Source organism: Etheostoma spectabile, unplaced genomic scaffold, assembly GCF_008692095.1.
Source record: "Etheostoma spectabile isolate EspeVRDwgs_2016 unplaced genomic scaffold, UIUC_Espe_1.0 scaffold00010656, whole genome shotgun sequence".
Taxonomy (NCBI): Eukaryota; Metazoa; Chordata; class Actinopteri; order Perciformes; family Percidae; genus Etheostoma; species Etheostoma spectabile.
The window spans coordinates 1-6,993 of record NW_022603856.1 but is presented as its reverse complement, the minus strand read 5'-3'; the positions used below and the strand labels follow the sequence as shown (position 1 = coordinate 6,993).

The 6,993-nt window shown below is 47.7% G+C and overlaps 1 pseudogene; it reads right to left on the bottom strand.

Moving 5' to 3' along the window:
* Positions 1-1,164: 1,164 nt before the first annotated feature.
* Positions 1,165-6,758, bottom strand: LOC116679343 (protein LSM14 homolog A-like; annotated as a pseudogene).
* Positions 6,759-6,993: the final 235 nt, after the last annotated feature.

The window sequence follows — 6,993 nt, the reverse complement described above, 5'->3', positions numbered from 1 at the left end:
CCATGTAAATAATCACTACTTTTAGCCTGTATATAGCAGCATATCTCCACCAGACTCCATGTAAATAATCACTACTTTTAGCGTGTATAGAGCAGCATATCTCCACCAGACTCCATGTAAATAATCACTACTTTTAGCGTGTATAGAGCAGCATATCTCCACCAGACTCCATGTAAATAATCACTACTTTTAGCGTGTATAGAGCAGCATATCTCCACCAGACTCCATGTAAATAATCACTACTTTTAGCATGTATAGAGCAGCATATCTCCACCAGACTCCATGTAAATAATCACTACTTTTAGCGTGTATAGAGCAGCATATCTCCACCAGACTCCATGTGAATAATCTGTCAAACAGCCCAAATATCTCTTCAGCAGCCGCAGTTAGTCATTGCTCCAGCAACACTCTCAGCATCTGGACTAACATTTTACCTCTTTCTCTACACGACAGAGACACTCTGCTAATACACCTTTCTTACCACACCCTTAATTCAGTTATTTATATGTGGAGATATGCTGCTCTATACACGCTAAAAGTAGTGATTATTTACATGGAGTCTGGTGGAGATATGCTGCTCTATACACACTAAAAGTAGTGATTATTTACATGGAGTCTGGTGGAGATATGCTGCTCTATACATGCTAAAAGTAGTGATTATTTACATGGAGTCTGGTGGAGATATGCTGCTCTATACACGCTAAAAGTAGTGATTATTTACATGGAGTCTGGTGGGTTTGGTGATGGTGATTTCGGGGCTGTTTCTTGTTAAAAGGATCTTACTCTTTAACGATCTCTGTAGGGATCGCTGACGGCAGCGTTCTCGTTCAACATCGGACCGATTTCAAATATATTTGTTCCCATCAGTCACTTAAGACACAAAAACACGAAGAACAGCGTCCAGGATGCAAAAAACCAACCGATCGACCGAAGGAGGAAAGTAAAGCTGCGACGTGTCAGAGAGATTTTAGGTGAACGGACACCGAAGATGCGGGAGAAACGTGATGCTGCGAAACAGGAAGTTGTAGAAAAATACACGTTAGAAAGCGTCTGCGACGTCGACCAGAAAGCTCCCGAAATATTATAAAGAGGTTTTAGGAAAAGGAGCCGCGGGAGAATCCATCGGAAAACAAAGAACTTAATTTATACATAATTATTCTGTTCTAAGCCTTGTTAAAATGTTTCTGATAAACTGAGTTGTTGTTGTTGTTGTTGTTGTGTCCACCATTGTGTCCCCCCCCCCCCCCCCCCTCCCCCAGTGCTGGTGACAAATATACAACTAGTAGACAATCTTCATTATTTTAAGTCAACAAAATATCTGTTTCCCCGTTTTGAAGCGTGAAGAAGTTCCACTTCTCTGGAGAATCGTCTTCTGTCGAGACTACGCCGACACTTTGTTATCCTTCTGGAACCAAAGGACAAAAACACATTAAAATACACACAACACACATTAAAATACACACAACACACATTAAAATACACACAACACGCATTAAAATACACACAACACGCATTAAAATACACACAACACGCATTAAAATACACACAACACACATTAAAATACACACAAAACACATTAAAATACACACAACACACATTAAAATACACACAACACGCATTAAAATACACACAACACACATTAAAATACACACAAAACGCATTAAAATACACACAACACGCATTAAAATACACACAACACGCATTAAAATACACACAAAACACACATTAAAATACACACAACACACATTAAAATACACACAACACACACACATTAAAATACACACAACACACACACATTAAAATACACACAACACACACACATTAAAATACACACAAAACACACATTAAAATACACACAACACACATTAAAATACACACAAAAACATGTGATGTCACAGGTATTGTATGTGGTCACTGTTACCCTCTATGTCCTGTATGTGTGGTCACTGTTACCCCCTATGTCCTGTATGTGTGGTCACTGTTACCCTCTATGTCCTGTATGTGTGGTCACTGTTACCCTCTATGTCCTGTATGTGTGGTCACTGTTACCCCCTATGTCCTGTATGTGTGGTCACTGTTACCCTCTATGTCCTGTATGTGTGGTCACTGTTACCCTCTGTGTCCTGTATGTGTGGTCACTGTTACCCCCTATGTCCTGTATGTGTGGTCACTGTTACCCTCTATGTCCTGTATGTGTGGTCACTGTTACCCCCTATGTCCTGTATGTGTGGTCACTGTTACCCTCTATGTCCTGTATGTGTGGTCACTGTTACCCTCTACGTCCTGTATATGTGGTCACTGTTACCCTGTATGTCCTGTATGTGTGGTCACTGTTACCCTCTGTGTCCTGTATGTGTGGTCACTGTTAACCCCTATGTCCTGTATGTGTGGTCACTGTTAACCCCTATGTCCTGTATGTGTGGTCACTGTTACCCTCTATGTCCTGTATGTGTGGTCACTGTTACCCCCTATGTCCTGTATGTGTGGTCACTGTTACCCTCTATGTCCTGTATGTGTGGTCACTGTTACCCCCTATGTCCTGTATGTGTGGTCACTGTTACCCTCTGTGTCCTGTATGTGTGGTCACTGTTACCCTCTGTGTCCTGTATGTGTGGTCACTGTTACCCTCTATGTGTGGTCACTGTCACCCTCTATGTCCTGTATGTGTGGTCACTGTCACCCTCTATGTCCTGTATGTGTGGTCACTGTTACCCTCTATGTCCTGTATGTGTGGTCGCTGTCACCCTCTATGTCCTGTATGTGTGGTCACGGTTACCCTCTATGTCCTGTATGTGTGGTCACTGTTACCCTCTATGTCATGTATGTGTGGTCACTGTCACCCTCTATGTCATGTATGTGTGGTCACTGTTACCCTCTATGTCCTGTATGTGTGGTCACTGTTACCCTCTGTGTCCTGTATGTGTGGTCGCTGTCACCCTCTATGTCCTGTATGTGTGGTCACTGTTACCCTCTATGTCATGTATGTGTGGTCACTGTTACCCCCTATGTCCTGTATGTGTGGTCACTGTTACCCCCTATGTCCTGTATGTGTGGTCACTGTTACCCTGTATGCCGATAAGTCGGCGAACTCTCGTCCGGCCTGGTTTCCACGGTAACCGCCCCTGAAGCCCCCCCCCTGCGGCGGCCCGAAGGACCCTCGGCTGGCCGAACGGCCCCGGCCGCCACGGAAACCCATTCCTCCGCGTCCACGGTAACCGCCGCGGCCTCGACGCAGCGGCAGGCCGAACGTCTCGGCGTTCATCCTCCGCTCCTCCGCCCACGTCTGCCTCCGCTCCCTGGAGGAGGAGGAGGAGGAGGAGGAGGAGGAGGAGGAGGAGGAGCAGGAGGAAGAGGAGGAGCAGGAGGAAGAGGAGGAGCAGGAGGAAGAGGAGGAGGAGCAGGAGGAGGAGGAGGAAGAGGAGGAGCAGGAGGAGGAGGAGGAGCAGGAGGAAGAGGAGGAGCAGGAGGAAGAGGAGGAGGAGCAGGAGGAGGAAGAGGGAGCAGGAGGAGGAAGAGGAGGAAGAGGAGAAGAAGAAGAACTTTATGTAATCTCTCACTAGTTTCTGACCTTTTCTAGAACCCGTTATTAACCAATGAGATGAGTTCCTCACCTCGGGAACCCGGAGACGCCGGACCTCTCGTTGGCTTTCCTGGAGACAAACACCACGTTAGCTTCACTACTACAGGCCAGTCTCTCAATGCTGACGCTGGGACAGGGACACGCTGGGACAGGGACACACTGGGACAGACCGGGACACGGACACGCTGGGACAGACACACGCTGGGACACGGACACGCTGGGACAGGGACATGCCGGGACAGACACACGCTGGGACCAACACAGCGAGACAGACCGGGACACTGACACGCTGGGACAGGGACACGCTGGGACAGACGCAGCGAGACAGGCCAAGACGCACTGGGAGCAAGACAGACCGGGACGCACTGGGAGCAGGACACGCTGGTAGCGGGACAGACCGGGACGCACTGGGACCAGGACGCGCTGGGAGCGGGACAGACAAGGACAGACCGAGGGGGACAGGTACCTGGTGTCGTCACAGGAGATGTTGTCAAAGAAAGACTTGGACTTGTCGTAGTAGCAGTTGGGTCCGAGCGGGTCTCCCTCGTCCTCCGCCGTCCCTTCGCCGGTCTGGGTCTCTACGGCGGAGTCCACCTTCTCCTCGCCGTTCACCGCCTTCTCCGCTTTCTCCGTCTTCTCGTCTGGGGACAAAGACGTCATGGCAACAAGCTGCTGAGTATCAGTCCAATGGGACAATATAACTGGAGATGAGGACATTGGGTTGGTGTGTGTGTGTCTGTCGGTGTGTGTGTCTGTGTGGGGAGGGGGTGTGTGTGCGTGTCTGTCTGTCGGTGTGTGTTTATGTGTGCGCGTGTGTGTATGTATGAAGTCGGTCTGTCAGTGTGTGTGTGGTGTCTCTGAGTGTGTGGTGTGTGTGAGTGAGTGAGTGAGGTCAAGTGTGTGTGCGTCTCTGTGTGTGTGTCTGTCTGTGTGTGTGTATCTGTGTGTGTGTGTGTCTCTATGTGTGTGTGTGTGTGTCTCTATGTGTGTGTGTGCGTGTGTGTCTCTATGTGTGTGTGTGCGTGTGTGTCTCTATGTGTGTGTGTGTGTGTGTGTGTCTATATGTGTGTGTGTGTGTGTGTCTCTATGTGGTGTGTGTGTGTCCTATATGTGTGTGTGTGTGTGTGTCTCTATGTGTGGTGTGTGTGTGGTGTTCTTATGTGGTGTGTCTCTATGTGTGTGTGTGTTCTCTATGTATGTGTGTGTGTGTGTGTCTATATGTATGTGTGTATGTGTCTCTATGTATGTGTGTGTGTGTGTGGTCTCTATGTATGTGTGTGTGTGTGTGTGTGTCTCTATGTATGTGTGTGTCTCTATGTATGTGTATGTGTGTGTGTGTGTCTCTATGTATGTGTGTGTATCTCTATGTGTGTGTGTGTGTGTGTGTGTCTCTCTATGTGTGTGTGTGTGTCTGTGTGTGGTGTGTGTGTTGTGTGTCTATATGTGTGTGGGTGTGTGTCTATGTGTGTGTCTCTATGTGTGTGTGTGTGTCTCTATGTGTTTGTGTGGTGTGTGTGTGTGTGTGTCTCTATGTGTGTGTGTGTGTGTGGTCTGTGTGTCTATATGTGTGTGTGTGTGAGGTGTGTGTGTGTGTCTATGTGAGTGTGTGTGTGTGTGTGTGGTGTGTGAGTGTGGTGTGTTGTGTGGTTCTATGTGAGTGTGTGTGTGTGGTGTGTGTCCTATGTGGAGTGTGTGTGAGTGACTGCGTGCGCTGTGTGTGTGTGTGTCTCTATGTGTGTGTGTTGTGTGTGTTGTGTTCTCTATGTGTGTGTGTGTGTGTGTCTGTGTGTCTATATGTGTGTGTGTGTGTGTGTGTGTGTGTGTGTGTGTGTGTGTGTGGTGTGTGTGTGTGTCTATGTGAGTGTGTGTGTCTCTATGGTGTGTGTGTGTGTCTCTATGTGTGTGGGTGTGTGTGTCTCTATGTGTGTGGTGTGTGGTGTGTCTCTATGTGTGTGTGTGGTGTGTGTGGTCTATGTGTGTGTGTGTGTCTCTATGTGTGTGTGTGTGTGTGTGTGTGGGTGTGTGTGGTCTCTATGTGTGTGTGTGTGTGTGTGTCTTATGTGTGTGTGTGTCTCTATGTGTGTCTGTGTGTGTGTCTCTATGTGTGTGTGTGTGTCTCATGTATGTGTGTGTTTGTGTTCTCTATGTATGGTGTATGTGTCTCTATGTATGTGTGTATGTGTCTCTATGTATGTGTGTGTGTGTGTGGTGCTCTATGTATGTGTGTGGGTGTGTGTGTCTCTATGTATGTGTGTGTGTGTGTGTGTGTCTCTATGTATGTGTTGTATCTATGTATGTGTAGGTGTGTGTGTGTGTCTCTTTGTATGTGTGTGTCTCTCTATGTGTGTGTGTTGTCTGTGTGTGTGTGTGTGTGTGTCTCTATGTGTGATGTGGTGTGTGGTGTCGCTATGTGTGTGTGGTGTCTCTATGTGTGTGTGTGTGTCTCTATGTGTGTGTGTGTGTGTGTGTGTGTGTTCTATGTGTGATGTGTGTGTGTGTGTGTCTCTATGTGTGGTGTGTGTGTATCTATGTGTGTGTGTGTGGTTGTCTCTATGTGTGTGTGTGTGTGTGTGTCTGTGTGTCTCTATGTGTGTGTGTGTGAGTGTGTGTGTGTGGGTCTGTGTGAGTGGTGTGTGTGTGTGTGTGTGTGTGTGTCTATGTGAGTGTGTGTGTGTGTGTCTATGTGAGTGTGTGTGTGTCTGGGAGTGTGTGTGCGTGCCTAGTGCGCGTGTGTGGTGTCTGTGAGTGTGTGTGTGCGTGTGTGGTGCGGTGTGTGTGTGTGTGTCTCTATGGGTGTGTGTGTGTCTCTATGTGTGTGTGTGTGTGGTCTATGTGAGTGTGTGTGTGTGTGTTCTTATGTGTGAGTGTGTGTGTGTGTGTGTCTGTGGTGTGTGTGTGGGGTGTGTGTGTGTGTGTGTGTGCTGTGTGTGTGGTGTGTGTGTGTGGGGGGTGTGTGTGTGTCTCTATGTGTGTGTGTGTACCTTTCAGCTTCAGCTTGCTCTGGAACTCCCGGTCTATCTCTCCTTGTTGAACTGGGCGTTGGCGCTCTCGAAGTCGAAGTCTTTCTCAAAACTTCACGGGTCCGTCTCGCCGGACGTTTGAAGCGTCCTCGGCCGCGGTGCCCCCCCCGCTCCGCCCACCCCACGCCCGCGCGGCCCGCCTGCGCTCCGGCCGGCCGCTGAGACACAAACACCACAGCAGGAACAAAGGAGTTAAAAATTATAATGAATAAATAATAATAAAAATACTAATACAAGATTATCTCGGTCAACTGAAGTCACGATAATTTAACAGATTATTCACTGACTTATGGAAAGATTTTGCAATTATTTAACATAAAAAACAGAAAGTAAAATAAATCAACAGTTTAAATAAAAGAGTGGGGTTAGCCTAAAGACAGAGGGGGGGGGGGG